Consider the following 26,196-nt stretch of genomic DNA (forward strand, 5'->3'; position numbering starts at 1 on the left):
GGGACCCCAACCTGCCACACGTCATCAGTATGGGTCCAGGACTGAGCAGGGCAGATGTCTGTCCCCATCGTGGACTTGTACTGAATGGGACTAGCCCTTTGTTGTATCAAGCTGATGATATTTCAGGGCTAATGTGTGAGCACAGGATAACATAATGCTTTACATCTATCTGCCTCCAATGCCTGCGTTCTTTCCAGGTATCACTCCATTTCCTAAAACAATCATTCCTCCCCTGGCTTTGGCTGACAGTTCTAACATCTTGCATCTTGACTGCATTCTGGCTTTTCTCATGTATGACCTTTGACCTTCTTGTCTGGGGGACTGCTGAGGTTGGCTATACAGGTCCAAACATGAGGTTTCAGAGGCTTAGTGATTCATCTAGCCTCACACCCAGGGCCCGGACTTAAGAGGCTGGGCCTGGGCCTCTTGCCTGCAGGGCACTAGCTCTACCAGATGGGAGGGTATGACTGGTGCTTCGTAACACATGTTAAGAAGCATGTTAATTCCACACACAGTTTGAAAGCACTTCCTGTGTCCCACATGCTGAGGACATGACGATGGATAAGAAACAGCCCTTGTTTTCAGCCTTGTCATGGAGATAGGCCGTACCTGCAACGCAATGTTGTAAGTAAATAAAGGCGTGGAAAGAAGGGGCCCAGGGGGACTTCCCTGTTGGCTTAGTAGGAAGGAATCTGCCTTCCAATGCAGGAGACGCGGGTTCGATCCCTGGTTGGGGAACTAAGATCCCACATGCCATGGGGCCACTAAGCCTGCACGCTACAACTACTGAGCTCACGTGCCTCAACTAGAGAGCCCGTGTGCCGCAAACTACAGAGCCCATGAGCTCTGGAACCCGCGCCACAACTAGAGAAGAGAAAATCCGCATGCCGCAACTAGAGAGAAGACCGTGTGCTGCAGCAAAAGATCCCAAGTGCCACAATGAAGACCCGACACAGCCAAATAAATAAATAAATATTAAAAAAAAAAAAAGGGGGCCCAGGAACCTGATCAAAGGAATTCAGGGCTGGCATCATGGGGAAAGTGCCCTTTGAGCTAGATCTTAAAGAATCAAAGGAGCTCACTAACGGAGTAAGTGCAGTGAAGAGAATTCCATGCAGAGGGAACAGTCTATGCAAAGGCACAGAGACATGAAATGTGAGAAATTTTGTTGACTAGAGCAGAGGTGTGAGGCCAGAGGAGAGGGTGGTAGGTCAGGCCCTTGGAATCCAATGGGCCTTTAGGCCTTATAATGCAGGCCAAAAGAATTTGTGTTACCAGAATTTACTTTTGGGGAGGAAAAAACAAATTTTGATAATATTTATTGAGGAATTAGCATGAGCTACATTTCTTACATAGATCGCTTCACTTATTCCTTATAAGAGCCTTATGAGATAAAGAATATTATCAACATTTATGGGTTATTGTGCTTATTGAAAAAAGCTACCTCTGGTAGCAGAGTAGGGGATAAACTAGAATGCATAGAGCCTGGTGGCAGGGAGAATATTTTAGGAAGTATGCAACATTCCAGGCAAGAAATGGCAAGGCCCTGAGCTAAGGGGCAGCAGAGGGAAGGAGAGAAAAGTTCAGATGTCTGAGCTGTTTCTATGGGACTTGGTGATGATTGATCAGCTGAGTCTGGGAGGCTGGAAGGCCCCACTAACCACGAAAGGAATCACTGGAGGGGCAGGTTCATGGGGAAGCATGTTGTCTCTAAGGTTCCTGCAGATGTCGAGGTAGAGATTTCTACTGAGGAGTTGGATTTGGAGACCGGGAGAGAGGCTTGAAGTGGGAATATAGATTTGGGATGCTCTACCGATAGATGATAAATGAGGACACGGCAAGTGAGTGATAGAAAGAGCTTGTGCACTAGAAAGGAACGGCTCTGGAATTAAATCCCAGCTCCATTATTTACTGGTGGTACGTGTGATCTTAAGCAAGTTAATCTGTGACCTCAGTCTCCTCATCTGTAAACTTGGGGATGATAACGCCGACCTCATAGAGTTATAATAAGCATTTAGAATGCCTAGTAGCATGTCTAGAACATAAGAAATGGTCAATAAAAGGTAACTATTCCTGGATGAGTAGATGAAATCACAGGCGGAGAGCGTGTACGATGAAAAGGAAGCAGGATGAGGCTGGAACCCTGGAGGACAGCAACATTCCAGAGGTAGCTAAACAAGCAGGAGTCAGCAAAGGAACAAGAAAGAGGTGCCGGACAGAAGTGTCCTGGAAGCAAAGGAAAAAGATCATTTCAAGAAGAGATGGATTTGTTGGTATCAACACCTAGAGGACATCTACAGGAAAAAAAAATACAATGGCAAATAAATATATGAAAAGATGCTTAATCCCACTCATCATTATAGAAGTACAGATTAAAGAGATAATAAGGGATTTCTTCTCACCCGCGCCAAAGTTGTGTGTGCAGGTCTGACCCTCATCCCCGTCTTGCAGGCTGTTTCGACGCCAGGACCCCCTAAGAGACGACGATGTTGGGCACCGAAGGCGGCGAGGGATTCGTGGTGAAGGTCCAGGGCTTGCCTTGGTCTTGCTCGGCCGACGAAGTGCAGCGGTTTTTTTCTGACTGCAAAATTCAAAATGGGGCTCAACGTGTTCGTTTCATCTACACCAGAGAAGGCAGACCGAGCGGCAAGGCTTTTGCTGAACTTGAATCAGAAGATGAAGTCAAATTGGCCCTGAAAAAAGACAGAGAAACTATGGGACACAGATATGTTGAAGTATCCAAGTCAAACAACGTTGAAATGGATTGGGTGTTGAAGCATACTGGTCCACATAGTCCTGACACGGCCAGTGATGGCTTTGTACGGCTTAGAGGACTCCCCTGTGAATGTAGCAAGGAAGAAATTGTTCAGTTCTTCTCAGGGTTGGAAATCGTGCCAAATGGGATAACATTGCCGGTGGACTTCCAGGGGAGGAGTATGGGGGAGGCCTTCGTGCAGTTTGCTTCACAGGAAATAGCTGAAAAGGCTCTAAAAAAAACACAAGGAAAGAATAGGGCACAGGTATATCGAAATCTTTAAGAGCAGTCGAGCTGAAGTTAGAACTCACTATGATCCACCACGAAAACTTATGGCCATGCAGCGGCCAGGTCCCTATGACAGACCTGGGGCTGGCAGAGGGTATAACGGCATTGGAAGAGGAGCTGGCTTTGAAAGGATGCGGCGTGGTGCTCACGGTGGAGGTTATGGAGGCTATGATATTATATGTCTATAATGATGGCCATGGATTTGAGTCAGATAGATTTGGAAGAGACCTCAATTATTGTTTTTCAGGAATGTCAGATCACAGATACGGGGATGGCGGCTCTGCTTTCCAGAGCGCAACAGGACACTGTGTACACATGCGGGGATTACCTTCCAGAGCTACTGAGAATGACATTTATAATTTCTTTTCACCACTCAACCCTGTGAGAGTACATACTGAAATCGGTCCCGATGGCAGAGTAACTGGTGAAGCAGATGTCGAGTTTGCAGCTCATGAAGATGCTGTGGCAGCTATGTCAAAAGACAAAGCAAATATGCAACACAGATATGTAGAGCTCTTCTTGAATTCTACAGCAGGAGCGAGCGGTGGTGCTTACGGTAGCCAAATGCTAGGAGGCACGGGTTTGTCAAACCAGTCCAGTTATGGCGGCCCAGCCAGCCAGCAGCTGAGTGGTGGTTATGGAGGCGGCTATGGTGGCCAGAGCAGCATGAGTGGATATGACCAAGTTTTACAGGAAAACTCCAGTGATTTTCAATCAAACATTGCATAGGCAGCCAAGGAACAGTGAACAGCTACTACGGTAGTGGGAGCCGAGCATCTGTGGGAGTGAACGGAATGGGAGGGATGTCTAGCATGTCCAGTATGAGTGGTGGATGGGGAATGTAATTGATCCTGATCACTGACTCTTGGTCAACATTTTTTAAAAGAAAAACAAAACTTAAGTTTTAACAGTTTTGCAATACAAACTTGTGGTTTATGCTTACTCTAAGTGGAAATCAGGATTGTTTTAAAGACTTAAGATTCAGTAATTTTGAACACAAACATTCATTTAGGATGTAACTAGGTTGAGTAATCTGTTACCGTTAAATAATTTTCAGCTTTTCTCAAGTTAGTTATATTGTAGGATGTACTGAAGCAGTAGGTGTATTTAGGTTAAAGCAGTTGAATTATGTTAAATGGTGTTTACACCACATTACATTGGACACTGTTGGGATGCATTGTTGAAAGACATGCTTTTTTGTGAAACTCAATATAGGAGCTGTGTCTACAATTAAAAGTGAAACATTTAGCATGTTTGTTAATTCTAGTTTCATTTAATAACCTCTATGGCACGTAAGTGTACGCTTTTTTTTAAGTTAATGGGGAAAATTTGAGACGCAATACCAATACTTTAGGATTTTGGTCTTGGTGTTTGTATGAAATTCTGAGGACTTGATTTAAATCTTTTCATTGTATTGTGATTTTCCTTTTAGGTGTATTGCGCTAAGTGAAACTTGTTGAATAAATCTTCCTTTTAAAAACTAAAAAAAAAAAAAAGATAATAAGGTACTATTTTTTGCTATTAGATTGGTAAAGATTATAAAGTTTAGTAACATCCAGTGTTGGCCAAGGTGTGGGAAACAGGCGATCCCAGGCATTATGGGAATGTACATTCATGTCATATTTTAAAGAGCAGTTTGTCAAAATATATCCAAATTGTGAAGGCACGTGTTCTTGACCCAGGCACTGTACTTCTAAGAGTTTACAACAAACTCATAAGTATTCAAAGATGTATCTTTAAGGATATTAATTATCACATTGTTGAATACAGCAAAAGAAAACTAGAAGCAACCTAAATGTCCATCAAAAAGCGACTGGTTAAATAAAATGTAGGGCATCCTTACAACTCAGCTGGGGTGGCTGGGAGAAGGTAAGGGTTGGGATGGGGATGCAGAGGCCTTGGAACAGGCATGACGGGAATTGCTGAGACTGTGTGTGTGTGAGTGTGTATGTGTGTGTGTGTTGGCAGGATACAGTGAACGGGCCAAAGAGGAGAATGCCCAGTATGGGCTGGCAATACCATGGAAGAGAGGCACGCTGAACATAGTTTTGTTTTGTTCAAGAGGCAGAGGCTGATCCCAGGCAATGTGACCCTTCTCCCCAACCCCATCAATCTTTTTTTTTTTTTTAAAGTTTACTTATTTATTTTTGGCTGCATTGGGTCTTCGTTGCTGCACGAGATCTTTCTCTAGTTGTGGCGAGCAGGGGCTACTCTTCGTTGTGCTGTGCAGGCTTCTCGTTGCGGTGGCTTCTCTTGTTGTGGAGCACGGGCTCTAGGAGTGTGGGCTTCAGTAGTTGTAGCTCGTGGGCTCAGTAGTTGCGGCTCGTGGGCTCTAGAGCGCAGGCTCAGTAGTTGTGGCACACAGGCTTAGTTGCTCCATGGCATGTGGGATCATCCTGGACCAGGGATCGAACCCATGTCCCCTGCAATGGCAGGCAGATTCTCAACCACTGCACCACCAGGGAAGCTCCCCATCAATCTTTAATTTAATTTACTTTATACACCAAATATATTTGGTATGATTGGGTTTCTTGTAAATGCCCCTTGACCGGGGGCTGAGTTTTGTGTCAAGCATGGCATGGGACCAAAAGAGAGTCAAGCCATACAGATGAGGTAGACAGCCAACATCTGGGTCACATATGCACTTGCATATGTGTAAAAATTCTCTAGAAATATATGCAAAAATCTGTTATCAGGGTAAACTCTGGGAAGCTAGACTGGGGATGTTGTATGGAGATGGACTTTACTTTTCAGTTTACATCCTTCCAAACCACTGGCATTTTCACTTTAAAAACTATTTAAATTGTATCACTCAGACAATACAACTGGAGAATAATAACAACTCCTAGCCAGCTGAATGGAGTCTCAACTTTTACCCTGATCTGATACTTGGATGACTGTGAAGACATCCACCCAATGGTTCTTACAGAGAAGTACAGGCGAAGAGACGGTGCCTGCAAAGGTTTGAATATGACACTTCCCTGAAATTACACAATTGATGCATTATAGAAAAAGGAGTGTTTGCTGTACTTCTTCATAGGTGCTTGACAGATGTTTATTGGCTTTAATAATATTTAAAATATTTAAACCTTCGTCCAGAGTTAAGATATACATGTATCCTCTCATTTGACTAAATTTTAGGGGAACCATAACTCAGTTAATTGTGAACCGCTACTATGATAGTAATCCTCTACTCTGTGTTCGGCATAAATACTGCACCATTCTCCTAAGCAATGTCCTGAGTGATCCGTTAAACCGAAACAAGGCATTAGAGTTCCAATGAATCACCCACACGATACTGAGTAGTTATGTATATACTATGTTCAGGACATCTGAGACTCACTTTTACAGCAGTTCTGAAATTTTCCAATTTAATTCAACTCTTGAGGAGGGCGGTGCCTTTCCCAAACTGCAGAAGTGCCTGTTGAAATCCCGGGACGGAAATTTTCCTTTTTTTTTTTTTTTTTTTTTGCGGTACGCGGGCCTCTCACTGTTCTGGCCTCTCCCATTGCGGAGCACAGGCTCCGGACGCGCAGGCTCAGCGGCCATGGCTCACGTGCCCAGCCACTCCGCGGCACGTGGGATCCTCCCGGACCGGGGCACGAACCCGTGTCCCCTGCATCGGCAGGCGGACTCTCAACCACTGCGCCACCAGGGAAGCCCGGAAATTTTCCATTTTGAAAGCAGAGTCATTGCTTGTAATGCTGTTGCCCCAGGCAGGCTGGAAGCAGAACTGGAAATGATCACGCCTTGTCTGGCGGGAGAAGTCCTACATTGATGTTCCAAGTGATGCAAACTTTCCTGGCTGCAGGAGAAAGACCCTCTGTGAGCTGGGGTTCCTGCCCCATGTCCACCCATCAGGAAAGAGCTGCTTCCTCTACCTTCCTCAACGCTCCCGGTACCTCCATTTCTACCTCCCTGGTGCCCATTTAATGCTTTTTTACATCTGGACAGTTCATCTCCCTTTACTCCTCTGAGGCTGCTCATGGCCAGGACAGCGCAGAGGGGCCACCAGATCCTATTTTTAACTTTGTCTCCCAACATTTTATTAGAACAATTTTTTTTTTTTTGTGGTACGCGATCCTCTCACTGTTGTGGCCTCTCCCGTTGTGGAGCACAGGCTCCGGACGTGCAGGCTCAGCGGCCATGGCTCACGGGCCCAGCCGCTCCGCGGCATGTGGGATCTTCCCGGACCGGGGCACGAACCCGTGTCCCCTGCATCGGCAGGCGGACTCTCAACCGCTGCGCCACCAGGGAAGCCCCTATTAGAACAATTTTAAACATTCAGAAAAGTTGAAAAAAAATGTGCAGTGAATAGCCATACACTCAGCACTGAGATTGTAACATCGACATTCTATGCTGTTTTGTCACATGTCCAGGCCTCTGTTTTCAGTACCATGTGTGTTCAGCATCCACGCTGGTCCTGGTGGCCACAAAACTCTGTCTCTGTGGCAATAATAGACTTAAATACACAGTTTCATAAGTACTTATATTCAAAGAGATACTAACATTTAGTACCTGCTTTGTGCCTGAGCAAGATACAAGGTACTTTCACATGTATGATCGCCTAATTTTTCAACCCATGAAATAGACATTATTATTGTTCCTAACTTAGGGCTAAGAAAATTGAGACACAAAGAGGGAAAGGGACTTCTAAAGTTATTTATAGCTAAAACTGTTATTATAAAAGAAACAATTACAAATGAAATAGCTTATATCTTTAAAACAAAATAAATAGTTATATTTAAGTGCTCTTCTTAGTGTTTAAATAATACACTGGCAGAATTACGTTGCAATCATTAAATGTGTGTTTCAGAGAGAGATGTTTTAAAGTGGTCGTTTGCATGCAGCCGTTTTGACATGGCTGTTTACCAAGTCCTCAGAGAGTTTTGTTTTTGTGTTTTGTTTCTGTAGTTGTTCTTATTTAATGTCAGCCATTTTAGCTGTAGCACTTCATTATTTTTCCTCCTGGAGAATCAAAAGTGTCTCATTTGTTTTCCAGTTTGCTTGATGAAAATTCACGGGTACCAACGGCTTAGTATAAATAATCTAATAGAGGATTCTGGGCAACACCAGAAAATACTATGCAGTTTCATACTCATTTTTACTTCACCTAAAAACAAGCCATAAAACTTTCAGTTGCGAACAGCTGTTGCGGAGCCTCTGCTCCCACAAGCTACAAAACAATAAAGCACACGGGACAACGGCAAGCGTCCGAGGGCGCCACAAGGAAAAGCATCTTAACCACAGTCAGTTAATAGGGATGTAAGGGATGGATTTTGGAATATGGGGAGGTCTACAGAAAGGGGAGACAAGAGAGGCCAAGAGTAAGCTTTGCATTGCCTGAGGCCAGCCCCTAGAGCTCTCCACTTTTACAGAGGCCCCTGCTAGAAAACTAGTCTATGTATGACAATCTAAATTTAGAGGGTACTTGACAATTAACCGAGCACTTTTCTAGAAATTATCAGACTTGAATTTCCCAACAACTAAGAAAAAGGCAGGTTCCCATTTTTCTAAGGCTGAGGAGTTAAATGACTTAACCAGGAAGATTCAGCATTTCTGTGGAGCATGGGATTTAGAAATCAAGGACTTGGATCTGAATTGCATTTCTGCCTCCTGCTAGCTCCAGGCCTCTGAGCCATTGACTTAACCACTCTGAAACTGTTCGCTGTGAAAAGAGGATAATAAAACCTATCTCATAGGCTTGAGGTTAGGATTATGTTGTTATGCATGAAAAGTGTTCTGTGAGCTGCAGTATATGAAATGAACTTGGTTATTGTTAATATACAGATAACACATCAACTGTGTTAACATGTATTTTACTTCATTAAACTGTTTATGATGACATTTTTAAACATACACTAAAGTGTGTTTGAAAATAATGAATATATTTATAATGAACCTCCATGGGCCCATCACCTGGCTTCACCATTTATCAACATAAGACCGATTGCACTTTATAACCTCTACTATCCCATTCTCTGCTAGATTATTTTTTAAACAACCCCAGAGTTTATATCACTTCATTCAAAAATACTTAAACATATATCTCTAAGAGATAAGGGCTCTTTAAAAAATATATCCATCATACCATTATCACATCTAGAAGAAATTAACAATAATTCCCCAATACCACCTAGTATTCAGTCAGTATAAAAATTCTGATTATACCATAAACGGTTATTTTATCTGAATCAGGTCCAAACAAGGTACACATGTCAGTTTTGCTGCTATTTCTCAAGTCCTTTTAAATTTATATGACGACCTCCCACCCTGTCCCCACCCCCCCATTTTTTTTTTTTTACTTGCAATTTATTTCTTGAAAAATTGGGGTAACTTGTCCTATAAAATCTCCCATGTTTTGGATTTGGCTATTATATCCTTATGGTATCTTTTACATGTTCTTCTATCCCCATTGGTTTGTATAAACTAGTGATTGTATCTGATGCTTGATCAATTTGTAAACTGTTGGCAGAAGGATTTCATGGATGGTGCTATTTCCTATTCCATCACAGCAGGAGGCATATCATGTTTAGTTGTCTTTATTTTTGTGATCTTAAAGTTGATCAGTAAGTTCACACAGAGATCCAGGTATGTGGAGAATAAAATTTCCAATTTGAGGAGCTTTCTTTAAGAGGAAGAAATATAAATTACAAATATAAAATGAGGTTCTAGGTCTTGAAGAGGACCATGCAAGTGAGGGGTGCTGAAACTTACAGTATATCAGCTCAGGGTAAATCCACCTCTGAATTCAGGTGAAATCAGCCTGTTTCATTCATTACTAGGTTCCCCATCAACCTTACTGAATGGCCGAACATCACTGATGATCATTGCCCAGATCTGGTTTTTTCACTGTTACATATTTTAATTCTGTCATTCTTTACACATTTATGAGCTGGTCTTCTTGTATATAAAAGAACAGTCCCATGTTAATGATTTGATTACCATGTGACTCAGTCAGGGTCCAGACAAGAGGCAGAAACCACACAGTGATTTGAACAGAAAAATGTTAATATGAGAAATTATTAAATAGTAATAGAGGATTAACCAGTAGGGATTAAGAAACTCTGAAGAATGTAGGAATAGCAGACACAGGGAATAGCCATAGCTCTCGAGCTGAGTCAGAGCACCCAAGGGAGTGACAAACTGGAAGAGGGTCTCCCTATCCCCGAGGATGGAGAGAGTGTGGCTGTAGCCCACTGGATGGTGGAGGAGTTCATGGAAGTACTTTAGGCCAGGGCTGGCAAGCAAAGCTCCATAGGAAGCCATCCACTGGTGTGCTGCTAAAATTCACTGAGATGTCCTCCACACTACTGACCACCGTGGATGGCAGGAACAAGCCACTGGTGTGCTGCTAAAATTCACTGAGATGTCCTCCACACTACTGACCACTGTGGATGGCAGGAACAAGCCACTGGTGTGCTGCTAAAATTCACTGAGATGTCCTCCACACTCTTGACCACCGTGGATGGCAGGAACAAGTCACTGGTGTGCTGCTAAAGTTCACTGAGATGTCCTCCACACTCTTGACCACCGTGGATGGCAGGAACAAGCAGGAGGACACACTGGAGCCAGAAAGAGAAACTCCTTCCTCCTGCAGTGTCCTTCCAGTGGCCTCTACTGACGAAAGCTTAACACTGGTGGCCATAGGAGAAATATTCACAGGGTCCAGCACCAGTATCACAACACAGAGCCAGGAAGGGTGGGTCGAGAGCTCATACAATGATAAGAGACATGTCGTGAAATGTAGTTCATATAGGAAAGGCAGAATAAATGTTTTGTTCTTTCCATTTATTATCCAGTTTTCTGAATGAGTTAGTGCCCTGGAAACCTCCAAGGACTGCCATAATGGTTCCTATTGTGGTCATTTTTGTTTTAAAACCATTATAAACTTATGAATTTTAACATATTTGACGTTCCGATTCAATTCTTTTTGTTTGACAGCATTTTTTTTTTTTTTAATTTTTTTTGAGGTACGCGGGCCTCTCACTGTTGTGGCCTCTCCCGTTGCAGAGCACAGGCTCTGGACGCGCAGGCTCAGCGGCCATGGCTCACGGGCCCAGCCGCTCCGCGGCATGTGGGATCTTCCTGGACTGGGGCACGAACCCGTGTCCCCTGCATCAGCAGGCGGACTCTCAACCAGTGCGCCACCAGGGAAGCCCTGGTAGCATATATTTTAAGCAGATACAATGCACAAATAATGCATGTTTTCTCTTTTAGTGTTTATAAAAGATAAGATGGAAAACTATCTCAAAGCTTTTGGAGACAAAAACTCGTATAACATAGAAACCTATAGCAGAGCGGAGTCAGAGCTGGGGAGTTTCTTTTCTGTTGGCTCAAAAATTACCCTGAAGTAGCACTATTTACAATAGCCAAGACATGGAAACAACCTAAATGTCCACCAACAGAAAACTGGATAAAGAAGATGTGGTATATATATATATATATATATATATATATATATATATATATATATATATACACAATGGAATACTACTCAACCATTAAAAAGAATGAAATAATGCCATTTGCAGCAATATGGATGGACCTAGAGATTATCATACTAAGCAAAGTAAGTCAGAAAGAGGAAGACAAATACCAATGATATCACTTGTATGTGGAATCTAAAATATGACACAAATGAACATATCTGCAAAACAAAAACATACAGACATAGAGAACAGACTTGTGGTTGCCAAATGGTAGTGGGTGGAGGAAGGAAAGACTGGGAGTTTGGGGTTAGCAGATGCAAACTATTACATATAGGATAGATAAACAACAAGGTCCTACTGTACAGCACAGGGAACTGTGTTCAATATCCTGTGATAAACCATAATGGAAAAGAATATTAAAAGAATATATATGTATTTGTGTGTGTATAACTGAGTCACTTTGCTGCGCAGCAGAAATTAAACACAACATTGTAAATCAACTATACTTCAATAAAATAAAAAAGGCCCTGAAGCATGTGGGAAATCTTGTCCTCAGATGTACAAGATTAATAAAGTAGGGAAAGGAAGCTTTGTTGATCATAGATAGTGAGGCCGTCAGAACTTCCCAGTTGGTGTGTCATGAACTACACACATATTATGTTTTCTGTGTGTGCTATGAGGTGACAAAGGTCGGGAAGCATTGGATTAAATGCCTGAGGCAGATTTTATTTTCCAGAGTTGGCTAAAACATCTCTCACCTTAAGTGCTTCTCTACAATATGATTTTGCCATGTCTCCATCAAGAGGTGGGGCCTAATTCCCCTTCCCTTGAGTCTACTCTGTCTAATGATTCATCTGTAACCAATAGAATGCCGTGGGAGTGGTACACGACTTCTGAGGCTAGATCAGAGAAGACCTTGCAGCTCCCACCTGGTTCTTTGGAGATGCTTGTCCTGGGGGAAGCTAGACATCAAGAGTGAAGTCCTAGTACCCTGAGTTGGCCAAACCAGAGAGGCCATGTGTGGGCTTCCTCGTGGACAGCCCATTCAGCCAAAGTCAACTGCCACTCGTGTCAATGAGCCATTTTGCACGGTCAGCCCAGTTGAGCTTTCAGATACCACAGCTCCAGCTCACATCTGACTGTGACCACAAGAAAGACCCTGAGTGAGAATGACCCAGCCATGACCTTTTAAGTAAAATGATATGGTGGTTTTAAGGGCCAAGTTTTGGGGTAATTTGTAATTCCACAAGAGTAACTGGAATAAAGGCCTAGAAGGCCTTTCCTACACAGGTGACAAATGAAGACTGTGTGTAGGCTGTGGACAAAGAATGTCACCTGCCATTTCAGTAAACAGAGAATGTTGCCACCGTCAAGTCATCAGCCACCCAGCCACCCTCAGGACGGTGTGCCCTGAGGGGAATTTCGGGTGGAGAAAAACAGAGTACTGGTCCTACATAGTTAAGATGTATATCAAAGGCATCATTTCAATGAGCACAGACTCTTGCCTCTTCCCATATATAGAGAAGCACTGAAATTGAGATGTCTGTTTTTTGTGATTAGTAGTAATCTTTTGATGTTCCACTACACGGTTGGTTGGTTTGTTTTTCAGCAAAAACGCCTGTGTATCCTGGTTCCTCCCTCACCTCTTTGGAACAGTTCCTCAGAGCTGCCTGAGAGGCTGTTTCCTGGGCTAGAGCCCCCAGTAATGTCCCTGAATAAAATATAACGCACAACTTCTAGGTTGTGCGTGTTTCTTCAGTCAACAAGGCCTATGAACTATAGGTATGCTGCAGAGGTGATTTTTAAAAAGGGGCCTACTTCTGAGCTCTGATCTGAGGATTCCTCGAGTCCATGGGCAAGCCGTGGTCATTCCTCTGTAGACATTATGTCTCTGTCACCTGTCTCCTAGTTGATGGGCCAATACTGTTTCCTGGTCACTCCCAGGCATTTGCAGCTCTGTCACTCATTCTGGGTGATAGCAGGAGAGGACTACTCACTTTTCTTCTAAAGTAGCCTGTTGGTTTAGCCATCAGAAGAGTGTACTGTTCTTGAGAGACAGAGAGACGTAGAAGGAGGAGCATGAAATCTAGGGTCAAAAGGCCTGGGTTCAAGTCCAGATTCATTCACATTCTAGCTGTGTGACCTTGAAGAAATTATCTAACAGCTTTAGCTTCAGTTTCCCCATCGGAAAATGGGAAAAATAATCTGTATCCCATAAAGATGTTGGGAGAATTAAATAAAATTGCACCTATGAAAACATAGGGGTTTCAACCGGCTTGTTTGAGCTTCTTTTATTATTTTTATACATTTTCATTTTATTTTTAGAAAATTAAAAAATCCAAAAAAAGAAAAGAACAACCATTCATATTTTCACAACGGCGAATTACCACCACTTACATCATGATTTACTTATTTCCAGTCCTTTTTTTTTTAAACCACTTTGTTGGTTGTTTTGGGAAAACTTAGGAATGTTATGTATTAATTAGAAAGTCTTCAATCATACAGAAAAGAGCCCCCAAATACGGAGTGCTTCAAGAAGGTGAAAGTCATCTGGTGCAGGGGCCCTGATGAGCTCTGTATCGTTCCAATGTTTTCACATCTGTGATGCCCTCATCTGCATCCTGGCATGTATTAAATACTAGGATTTTATTAGTGCGTAAGAAGAAATTCACTTGTATCTACCGCCAATCCCCTGGTCTTTTGGATATCCTTTAAACTTGGGCCTCTATTTGAGTACAACTTTCCTGCCCTGGCTGAACACTCCTATCCTCAGGAGGCAACATTCTCTATTGTTTAGCCAAAAAGAACACTGTCTTCATCACCACCTTGCCCTCTGCCTCTTTTTGCTGCAAACTGTACTCAACTCTATATCCCACTGCCTGTTCAGCTCAACATTCCTTCTCACATATCATTGCTGTTTTAGAACACATGGTCAGTTGTATCAGAACCAAATTTTACACATGCATCTGCGTTTGCTGACACAACTGGGAAGGGTGCGCAGCTCTGCAATGGCATCCGGGTAGAACGTTCAGCTCTACTCTCTCTTTTTTTGTTTATCTTGCCTCTTCCATTAAATTCTTAAGCTCTTTTAAAAACATTTTTTTTTAAACTTTTAATGGAGTATTGTTGATTTACAATGTTGTGTTAGTTTCAGGTGTATAGCAAATTGAATCAGTTATACATATATTTACTCTTTCTTAGATTCTTTTCCCATATAGGCCATTACAGAGTATTGAGTAGAGTTCCCTGTGCTATACTGAAGATTCTTATTAGTTATCTATTTTACATATAGTAGTGTGTATATGTCAGTCCCAATCTCCCATTTATCCCTCCCCAAGTTCTACTCTCTTGGAGTTCCCTTCTGTGTGGGCCACACAGCAGGGATGTCCACATGGTTGACTCTGTACTTGTTTTCATTTCATCCTCCCTCCGGCCTTTGTGACCTCCCAGCATCTTCACAGGGTCTCCTGTGCCTCTGTTCCTCATGGGACCAGGAGGTGGGAAGGCAGAGCCGGTGTCCTCCCACTGGACACAATAAACCACCCAAGACTCGGGGAGGGGATGCATCATTCACCTACTGCCTTAGAGAGGACTTATGTTGAGCTCATCTACACATTCCCCGGGAGTCCTGGAGCCTCTAGCCTTCAGCGTTCCTGCACGTGAGCTCTTAGGTATGAGATGTTAAAGAAAAAGTATTATTCTGTTAAAGAAAAAAGTTATTTGTGACACTTACTAAAGCATGATATGGCAGACTTTATTCAGGGGACTGTCATGATAGGTGCAATGGGAAAGAGAGATTGGTCTCAACTCTGAATACAGAGAGGAAAAGTGAAAATTTACCACCAAGGGGTAGGGTGGGGGTCAGTGCATGAAGAATTGCTATGAAGAAACATCAGGGGTAAAGGCGGATTCCAGCTAAACTGACCCACCAGGATTCTTGCTGCAGGCAGGCCAGGGTGCTGGGAGATCACCTGGGGGATGGGGGGCGGGGAGGAGCCCGATCAGATATTGAGGATGATCAGATATCGAGGGTGTGCGTTCTTGCTAAGCTGACTTAGTAGGATTCTTGCTCAAATTAGGCAGGGCAGAGAAGAATACGAAAGCCCCCAAATCAGGCCCCAGTTGAGAAAAGAGTTCAGAGGAGAGAGTCTTTGTCAGGAAGCAGGTATTGATCAGTGTACAAAAATCTGGCCATCATGGCAAAACATGACCTGGCCCTTCTGCCAGACTTGGGCCTGAGCCCTGGTGGGCGAACGAGGACAGAGTGGTGCTGGCTGTGTCCTTCTCTGCGTTTCCTGTTACCTGATTTTTCTCTACCCAACAGCCATGTTCCTGTCAAGATTAAAGAAGAACACCAGGACAGAGGACTGGAGGAAGAAGGCCTGCTTGGGCTTCAGCAAAATGGGGAGCTGAGGGCAGGAGCTGGGACTGGAAGAAAAGAATTTTCTAGATAAAAATGGCGTGGAGGGCAGTGAGTGAGGCTCCTTGCCCCCCACAGGGCATGTTCAGAGTCACTGCTTACTTCTCTCCTAGTCTTCTCCAAACACCCTGCCCTGGGCCCCATGGGCTGCCAGCAGCAGGTGCAAACAACTGCAAAGTTCTCATTTTAAAGCCATGCCTCTGGAATAAGTCATTCTTTCTCGCAAAAGTGCCTTTAAGGGGCTTCCCTGGTGGCGCAGTGGTTGAGAGTCCACCTGCCAATGCAGGGGACGCGGGTTCGTGCCCCGGTCCGGGAAGATCCCACGTGCTGCGGAGCGGCTGGGCCCGTGAGCCATGGCCGCTGAGCCTGCGCGTCCGGAGCCTGTGCTCTACAACGGGAGAGACCACAGCAGTGAGAGGCCCGCGTACTGCAAAAAAAAAAATAAATAAAAATAATAATAAAATAAAATAAAAAAGTGCCTTTAAGTATCATTGTTGCCCAGACACCACTTAACCCATTCGCAATCATGTTAGTACACAACAGACCCGTAACTCGAGACATTAACCACCCTGTTTTGTATTTCTATTCCACCACCACTGGTATTTGTGCATTGAGATGTGAGACTGCGATTTGCCCCAAGCGGGCATTGTCAGGCAAGGATAAAACCTGTGAAAAGTCGCCTGATGGTGTTCAAAAGGCACCATCTCTAGTGAGGCTGAGGGACCTGAAGTACAAATAGGCAGAGCAGGTTTCTGTCCAGGGTCCCCTCCCCCCAGACATACACTTAGAGGAAGAACACTGACAGGAGAGGAGAAAGAGAGTTCTGGAAGTTCTAGCAACAGTGCAGGAGCTGTAAGGTCTACCCCTGTCTTTATCCCCAGTCAGAAGGAGCTGGAGGAACAGCATCTAAAATAGAATTGCATTAGAGCCTGGGGAGCTTCCTGTCTGGGGGGCATGAGGAGGGGGGAGGGGGCTGTATGAGCTACTGAGTGGTGAGGAAGGGGACCAGCCTGGTTTATCTGGGTTGAACAGGAGGGCAGTGCCCGTCAGGAAAGCCCAGGAGAAGGGACGCTGTTCTAAGGGGTGTAGGGTGGACTCCCCTCTGGCGGTCATATTCAAGGAGGAGAGGTGGGGACTGGCTCAGCAGGGACAAGCTGCCCCAGGAGAGCCGTACGTTGTCGGAGCTGAAAGGAACAGATGGGAAGAGGCCGTACACCACAGACGGGAGCACAGCACTGAGATAATCAAGGACTGAGAAGTCTCGGCCAGTAGTAGGGGTCCCTAATGTGGAGGGCAGGCAGTTAGCCAAGTCCCTTAGAACTGGGCCTGGGGAAGGCAGAAAACTGAAGAAGGACATTTTAACTCTAAATATGAAATATTTATATCTTTATGTGTGAAAGATTACTGCATATCCTTTTAATATCATACTGTATTGTTGTGATATCAGCCCGCCTAAGAGTCATCTGATGTTCTAGGGCAGTGGTCTCAAAGTATGGTCCGGAGACCTCTGGACACGCCTGAGATCATCTCAGGGGCCCATAAGGTCGAAACAATTTTCACAATAATATTAAGATGCCATTTATCATCCATACAGGCGCTCCCACATTGGATTGTTAAGAGACAAGAAATAAATTCTCTTTCTTAGGCACATACCTAGACTATATTTGCAGCCTCCCTGTGGTTAGGTTGGCCCTGTGACCGCGTTCTAGGCACTAGGCATAAGTGATGCCCTCCACTCCCACCCTTGGCCCTAAAGTCCTCCCATGGGTGACCCTCCATGTTCTTCCCCACTCTGGCTGGTTGGAATGGAACAGACTCCCCTTCCCCCAGCTTCCCATCCCCAGGGCAACCTCGAGAACAGCCTGTTGCCAGTGGCAGAGAAGGAGGCTGGATCCCTGAATCCCTGCTGAGGAGAGAGTCGTCCACACAGGAGCCTCACTTTGGATAAAAAGAGACAAGAAATAAACTTTATTGTGTTAAATCACTGAGCCTTGAGGGTTTATCTGTTACTAATACAATGAGCTCCACAATACGAAGACGAGGCCACTTATCTAGAGTTAACTGCTATTGTCAAATTCAATGCACGGCAAATGTAATCGGACAAATCCCTCATTTGTCTGGCAGCCCTTCAGGTTTTGACATCAGCTGTTATTGTGCCGCATGACAACTAGGCATCAATAATAAACATTTCACAAAAATGGTTGGAATAGCTTTTGCTTTTTAAGAGACAAACTAATTTCCTACTCTTTTCCTCCTCCAGAGCCTACACTTGGAATCAGTCAAAAATTGCTTCTGGGGCTTCCCTGGTGGTGCAGTGGTTGAGAGTCCGCCTGCCGATGCAGGGGACACGGGTTCGTGCCCTGGTCCGGGAAGATCTCACATGCCACGGAGCGGCTGGGCCTGTGAGCCATGGCTGCTGAGCCTGCACGTCCGGAGCCTGTGCTCCGCAATGGGAGAGGCCACAACAGTGAGAGGTCCGCGTACCGCAAAAAAAAAAAAAAAAAAAATTGCTTCTGATATTACCCACATTATCATCCTTAAAACCATGGCATTAATAGACGTATAATATCTAGAACATGGGGGTTGATGACTCTGCTACAGTCTAGGCTGGTCACATTATGACTGTGAAGGGTAGCAGAATATGCCACCCCAAACATGTTCCCTTGGCACAAGGATAATTTTGAGCTGAAGACAACTGAGAAGAAGCAGATAAAGGAAAATCACTCTGCCTTCCCTCTATTTGCCCCAAAGCAGGACACAAATTTAAAAAGATGTCCCCTCTCCCCTCCCTACTAGGAAAGGGAAGTTAATCACCAGAGATAACTGAAGACACTTATCAGCCCAGAGACCAGTGCTAAAAAAATCTACATAACGACTTCTGCTAAAACCAGACCTTATCTACAATTACTTTCCCTATATATTTGCCTTCCAACAATTTCCCAGTCCTAGAAGCCCAAAGTTCTTTTCCTTGTAACTTCTCTAAAAGTTTATTGTTCTCTTGTTAAGATGCTATATAAGCCCAGTTCTAGCCACCGCTTTGAGTTACTCGTAACTGAGCGCTCTCATGTGTATGTGGAATGCACACGCTAATAAACTGCTGTTCGTTTTTCTCTTGTTAAATTGTCTTTTGTCAGTCTGAGTCGCAGAGCACCAGACAATGAACATAAGATAGGTAGAAGAAAAACAGTTTTTCCTCCCCTACAACTGGAACTTAACTTCAGGTCTGGGCTCCCCTCTTTGTGCTGGGGAGAGACAAAGTGGAGCCTAAGAACACAACAACCAGGATGGAAAAGGGGTTCAAAACTTCCCTTTGGGAGATGGTCAAGAGACTGAGAGAAAAAGTAAATTCCAGGAAGATGTGGTAACTGTCTTAACCTATTTGAAAGGCTGTCAGGTTGAAGAGGGATTAGATTTAAACTCTGGCCCCAAGGGGCAGAATAAGAACCAACTGACTGAAAGCTCCCAGTGAGAAATATTTCAATAAAGAAAGAAATTCCTAACGGGGCAAAGCGTATCCATAAATGGAAGTGACTGATGTGAAGAAGGAAGTTACTGCTGATTTAAAGGAAGAAAAGGGAGGGAGAAAAGAAGAAAGAAAGAAAGAAAAAAACCAGAGGTTTCTAAGGAGAAGTAACAACACATTCTGGTTTCATTTGGAGGTTGGAAGTAGTTTTCTGCCTTGAGTTAATTTTGAGGTGGACTGCTTCATTGTTCTGGGGGGAAAAATACTCCTAAAGAACCTTTGGTAATGCAAATATACGACACTGACCCTTTTCTGGAATGACAGGTTTGAGACCCTGGCTCTCAGGAGCTAAACTGCATTGCCTAATAATGAAAAATATTTTTCATTTTTTGTAGGAAAAGTTGCATCTCTACTAATTGAGTTTTTCCAGGAGAAAAATATCTCTTTCCTGAGTGTGAATTTAGAGTCCATGCAATATTTATATATTATGACTTGTCCCTGTGGAGGTGTGAATGTGTGTTTTGTCTCAGCTGTTCCTCAGGAGAGATTCAGAGGATGGTGTGGGGACCAGGCTAGCCTGCCCTCACTCTGAGCTGGAGACACAGTTTAGACTATTTATGTCCCACTCACACTCCAGGAACGAGTGAACCAGATGTGGGCAAAGTACTGGTGTAGAATTTTTAGGTTTTGATGGATTCATGTGGAGCCTCTAAGGCAGTGTTCCTCAGAGCCTGATCCAAGGATAGATTTAAAGAATAATTTAGAGAATAATTATAAAATGAACATCTCTGTAATCAATCAATCAGCAGTCAGAAAAGAACACTGATTTCAAGATCAAGTACGTTGCTGTCTTCCAATCACAGCTTCTCTCTTTCCCAGACATGGAACCAGTAAGGTGATCTTATGATTATTGTTCCATTGCTTGTCTTTATAGTTTTAACATCTGTGTGTCCCTAACGACCATTTTCTTAGTTTTGTCTGTTTTTGAACTTTAATGAGATTTATAGCCTATGCATCCTTCTTTGATTGGCTCTTTTTACTCACGATTCATCCATGTTGATGTCTGTTACTGTGTTTCATTCCTTTCTGGTGCATTAGCATTCTGTATACTGTTACTGATCTGGTCAAGTAGGGCCCCAACAAGGGTCCTCCTGCCTAGTGTCATATAGGGCAGGCAATAGAATAAGACTGAGTTTGGCTCAGAAGCAAACAAAAGCTTTATTCTTTGATTGAACAATAGAGAGGTGTGAGCTCTCGTGCTAGAGTCCATGCCCTCCCAACAGGCCATGGGCGGGGCTGCTTTATAAGGATCTCATCAGCAGGGAGGGGAGGGGGTGGAGCTCTAGTGGAGCAGGCACAAGTGTGTCGCTCAGGCTCTAGATCAGAGTGCTGGGCTCAGGTCTCTGCACACGGTCCGCTGCCACCATCTTGAATTGAGTGTCATGTGCAGCTTTTGCACATGCCCTGAGTTGAGGTGTGTAGCGCAGCCATTCCGTGCTAGGAACTCCAGTCTGAAGTCCCAGGTGTGAGACCTCTACGCGCAGTTCCCCACGAGTCAGTGAAACCAGACTAAGCACAAAGGAAAAGAAGGTTAGACGTTATTTTATTGCCCAGATTTTATTTTTATTTCCAGGAAATTGTTAATGGGCTTTGCCGGTGACAAATCCCTCCTCTGTCTTTTGTCCTGCTCCTCATTCTTGACCGGCGCTGAGGAGTGCAGGTCTGTCTTCTGTAACTACTTCCTGCTGATTTTTGGTGTCATCATAACCCCAAGTAGAGGAGCAGAACTTCTCCCCAGCTGCCTTTAGATGTGTTTGATGGTCACCAGGCCTCAGCCCTGTCTGTTCGTATCCCTGAGTGACCACCATTTGTCTAAACTTTTAGAGACAAAGGAAGAAAATGCAGGTCTCCAGGTCTTCTGCCTGTAGGCACAAGCATGCCCTGACGTGGAGACTCACTGCCATGGTCTGAATAGCCCTGGTTACACTTTGTTGTTTTTAGGAAGAGAAGCTTCAGTTTGGAGAGAGGTTCCCATGAATAGTCAAGGGGGTCTAGTGCCTCAGGTTGTCTCTCTGGAGGCTGGGGCTCAGGGGCCTCTTCACTCAAGTGTGATGTGCCCACAGAGTGATCCCTGTAACTTCAGGGCAGAGTAGGTGGTTAGGATCACCAGGGCTCTGTTCCACCTAGGAGTGAGCTGACCTTGAGGCTGCCAGTTTTCCAGGTTTTTAGGTTCACCCCATCTCCTGGCTGGAAGGGGTACAGCACAAGGTCGGTGGGTGCAGGCAGCACCTGGTTACCATATGCAGTGAGGGCTTTCACATTTTCTCCTCTCTGGAGGGCATACATGAATTGTTCCATTTCAAGGGGGCTAAGGAGTCCCTTCTCTTGGGATTGGGGAGTGGGTTTACCATACAGGAGTTCAAATACACTTAACTTTAACTTATTCCTTGGGGCTAACTGGATACAGAGCATGGCAATCAGAAGCAACTTAATCCAATTTTCTTGAGTTTCCTGACATAGATTGGCTGAGGCCTGTTTCAAGATCTGATTGCATTTCTCTACTTTCCCCAAAGGTTGGGGTCTCCAGGCTGAAAGCAAGGTCCCTTTTATACCCAGGGCACTTGTTACCCTTTTGTCACTTGAGATACAAATGCTGGACCATTATTGCTTTGTAGGAATCCTGGGAGCCCAAAGCTGGGGATTATTTCTTTTAGTAATGCATTCTAGCAGGGAATGCTTCTATCCACCCAGAAAATGTGTCTATTAGCACTAAGAGGTATCTGAAGTACACTCAGCATGAAGTGAAATCAATCTGCCAATCTTCCCCAGGATATGTCCCTCCTGTCTGAATGGGCCTTATCTGGGGCTCTCTGGGGGGTAGCCTGGTGTTGGGGTTGTTCATTGTGCAGATGGGGCAGGTCTCAACTATCTGACTGATTATACTTTTCATGCCAGGCATTGCCATGGCCTCAACTAACCAATTATATAGGGTGTCCCTCTCTTAGTGAGTTCCTTGATGAGCCACCCTGATGGCTTGACAAGCTGCAGTTTGGGGAAAGAAATATTGCCCATGTAGCTATTAACTAGCTACACATGATCTCTCAGATCTCTATTGAAGTCCCATTTTTGGGCTTTGTCTAATCCTTCCTTTGTGTAGATTGGGGAATAATTGGATGGGTCTGGCCTTTGAGGTATGAGGAGTAGTTGCCAAGTTACTGGTTCTAGGGCTGCCCTTTCGGTAGTTGTGTCTGCCTTATTGTTTCCCTTTATCACCTCTGCATTCCCCTTTTGGTGACCCCTAAGTGAATCACTGTCACATATTTTGGAAGCTGTACCGCTTCTAAGAGCTTCAATATGCTTAAGCCATGTTTCACCTGTTTATTCTTTGTAATAAGCATACCTCTTTCCTTCTAAATAACCCCCTGTGCCTATAGGATGGCATATGTATATGGGGAATCTGTGTAAACATTTCAGATCTTCCCCGTCCTGAGCTGTAAGGCTCAGGTGACAGCTATCAGTTCTACCTTTTGGGCAGAAGTCCCTGGGGTAGGCTTCTTGCTTCTAGACTTGGGTCTGGGAGGTCACTGTATCCCGCCAGCCGTTTTCCTTCTCCCATAAAACTGCTCCTATGTGTGAACAATTCCTCTTCAGCATTTGGGAGAGGTTCATTTCCTAGTTTGGAGTGACTGGGACAGATCAGGTCTATGGTTTTTATACAATCATGCTCCAGGGGCTCTGTTTCTGTGGGTAGCAGGGTGGCAGGATTTAGCATGTGAAAGGCTTTTGTGGTAGCCACTGGGTTGTCTAAAAGCATAATCTGAACTTGAATCGACCTTCCAGGGGATAGCCATTCTGTTCCCTTAGATCTTATTAAAGCCTGAACCTGGTGTGGAGTCCATATAGTGATTGGCTGACCATATGTTAACTTTTCAGGCTCCTTTAGCAGGGTTGTAGTAGCTGCTGCCCATAGGCAAAGAGGCCATCCCTTAGCGGTTCGATCTAATTGTTTAGAGAAATATGCAACTGCCCGAGTAAAGGGTCCCAGTTTTTGAGCGAATAACCCCAAAGGCGAGTCCCCTTTTCTCATGAATGTAAAGGTCAAAGGGTTTAGCTAAGTCCGGGAGGGCCAGGGCAGGGAACTGAAGTAATTGCTTTTTCAATTCTTGAAAGGCCCCTGTGCATTCTGAATTCCATTCAAAAGGATCATAACCCTTACCTTTCAATGTGTCATAAACAGTCCTCACTATTAGACCCTAGTTAGGGATCCAGAGGTAGCAAAACTTGGCCATCCCCAGGAAACCCCTAAGCTGTCTTCTAGTTTTAGGAGGGGTGAGGCTGCAAATGCCTTCTTTCCTTTCCTGGGATACGCTTCTCTGACCTTCTGTGAGAAGGAAGCCTAGGTAGGTCACCCTAGTTTGTGGTATTTGAGACTTTCTTGGACACCTTATATCATTTATCAGTTAGGTGGTTTAGAGTGGTTACGGTATTTTTGTCGGAGGTCTCCTTAGCAAGGCTGGAGGTCAGAATGTTGTCTACATACTGGAGGAGAGTTCTCTCCTCCCAAAGTAGATCTTTCACGCCCTTCAGCTAAAGTTTCCCCAAAGATGGTGGGGGAATTTTTTAACCCTTGGGGCAGGACTGTCCACCAGTATTGTTGTTTTTGTTGCATGTTTGGTTCCTGCCACTTAAAAGCAAAAATTTCTTATGACTCTGGGGCTAATGGAATACAGAACAAGACATCTTTTAAATTTAATACAGAATAGCGGGTCCACAGTAGAGTGGCCAGAAGAGTGTAGGGATTAGGGACTAGTGGATGTATATCCACAGTGGCTTCATTGACTGACCTGGGGTCCCATGCCATCTGGTATTCTGTATTTGGTTTCTTTATGGGGAGAATGGGGGTATTACAGGCTGATTGGCATGGTCTAATAAGGCTCTGGTCAATTAGGCCTTGTAGAAAAGGGCAATGCCCAATAAGGTCTCTCAACAGAGAGGGTACTGTTTACTACTGGGCCATGTTTGTCTGCATTGTAGACGGACTGTCACAGGACTGGCTCCTATGGCTTGTCCCACCTGTCCCTGGGCCCAGGATTTACTCCAGAGAGGTTGACTTGCTTTGTCTGGGGAGGTTTGTCCTCAGCCATTGAATTATCATCTTGTGCCCTTTGTCTAAGAGGACACCAATCACAAGATTTGACCCAAATAAGATTTCCAGTTCGAGACATTTGAACCAGCACCAAACTATTAAAGAATTCCTCAAAAGCCCAAAATAGGAGGCATTCAAATGACGTGGACTCTGGTATGACTGAGGATTCCCCTTGAATTTTGTAATGGCCCGTGCTTGAGATAGTACTTCTCAGTCAGAATATCCCATAGGATGTTAGATGGGACTGCCTCTGGGCCAGAGCAGCCTAGCCACATTAGTTCCTAACCAACTTGGTCCATTAAGGAGTGGCACAGCTACCTGAGGGGGAGGAGAGAGGGGAAGAGTCAGCAGAAAAGGAGGAGTTTTCAGACTTCCTGCCGGGTGAGAGCTAAAAGCATGAGGAACTCCCACAGGGTACTCACCAAGTAGCTCAGGCAGCTGGTATTCTGTGCTGATACCGGGAGGTTTTTACTGTGGAAACTCAGCTAGTAAAGAATCCCGCAAGGTTTGCCTCACAAGCAGAGAGGGAAGGAGAGGTCAGGCGGTGAGTGTTTCCTGTTCTTGCCAGCAACTCACAGGGTCTCCCAGTAGTGGGGTTCCTGGTCTTATGAGAAGCTAGTGCTGACCCGAAGAGGTCAAGTCACAGGTTGCAAAACTTCCTTGGGATGCTTTTTCACACAGGCATCCCCAGTGCCTTTTCCTGAATTCAGTTCCAGGGTCCTCATTCCGATTTGTCAGGCAGTTCTCATTACCTAGGTCTTTTCCTGATCTCACCTCTTGGCTCATGGGGCTGGCCACTTCCCTTTACCAAAACAAACATAACTACGGAGATGCTACTGATGACCCCTAGAGGTCAGCAAGGAGGGCAAAAAGTCCTCGTGCAGCCTCTACTGCCTTGTACAGGGGTCAAGAGGACAGCACTACTGGTGAGATAGCAGGCACGTCTGCCACGGCTCCAGCTCATCCACAGGTCCCCACCATCCCTGGGCACCCAGAACTATGGGAAGGCCAGCCAGAGGCAGTGGGCAGACACGTGTGAGTTTCAGTCTCCATCCCCTATGATGCCAAGGTATGATCCCCTCAAGGGGGCACAGTCCAGATTATTCTGGAGGCTATGCTGTGTGTGTACCACACCTGGGTATCAGGTTGCTGGTCAGAATTGCTCTGAATTTGGCCAAAGGCTGCTACTTAAAGACCAGAGTTAGTCATCCTCCTGTGAACCTCCCAAAGTCTCTGTTGTCCTCTCACTGGAGCCAGAGTGAGCTCACAGCCTGGTGGATAGGTGTGAGTGAAAGGCCATGGTCCATCCCATCTGGGTTGTCAAAATTTGTCACTGAAACTTCTGAGTTGGGCCCCCAAAAGGGTCCTCCTGCCCAATGTCATTTGAGCCAACAGAATGAGACTGAATTCAGTTCAGAAACAAAGTTTTATTTTTTGATCAAAGAAGGAAGACGTGTAAGTTCACACTCTAGAGTATACGTCCTCCCTGAAAGGCTATGGGCAGGGCTGCTTTACAGGATTCTTGTCAGTGGCGTGGGCTGTGGAGTTCTTGCAGATCGGTTGCAGCTGTACTGCTCATGGTGCTGCCAGTCACAGCATCTCTGCATATGGTCTGCTTAGCTGAAGTACTGGGTGTGGCCATTTAGCACTAGAAACAGTGGCCTGAAGTGTTGAACAGAGCCTCTGCATGTG

The 26,196-nt window shown here is 44.7% G+C and overlaps 1 pseudogene; it reads left to right on the forward strand.

Annotated features, from left to right (window-relative positions):
* The first annotated feature begins 2,402 nt into the window (after positions 1-2,402).
* Positions 2,403-4,547, forward strand: LOC101280443 (heterogeneous nuclear ribonucleoprotein H-like; annotated as a pseudogene).
* The last annotated feature ends 21,649 nt before the right edge of the window (positions 4,548-26,196 follow it).

The sequence above is a fragment of the Orcinus orca genome, chromosome 1 (genome assembly GCF_937001465.1).
Source record: "Orcinus orca chromosome 1, mOrcOrc1.1, whole genome shotgun sequence".
NCBI classification, from domain to species: Eukaryota; Metazoa; Chordata; class Mammalia; order Artiodactyla; family Delphinidae; genus Orcinus; species Orcinus orca.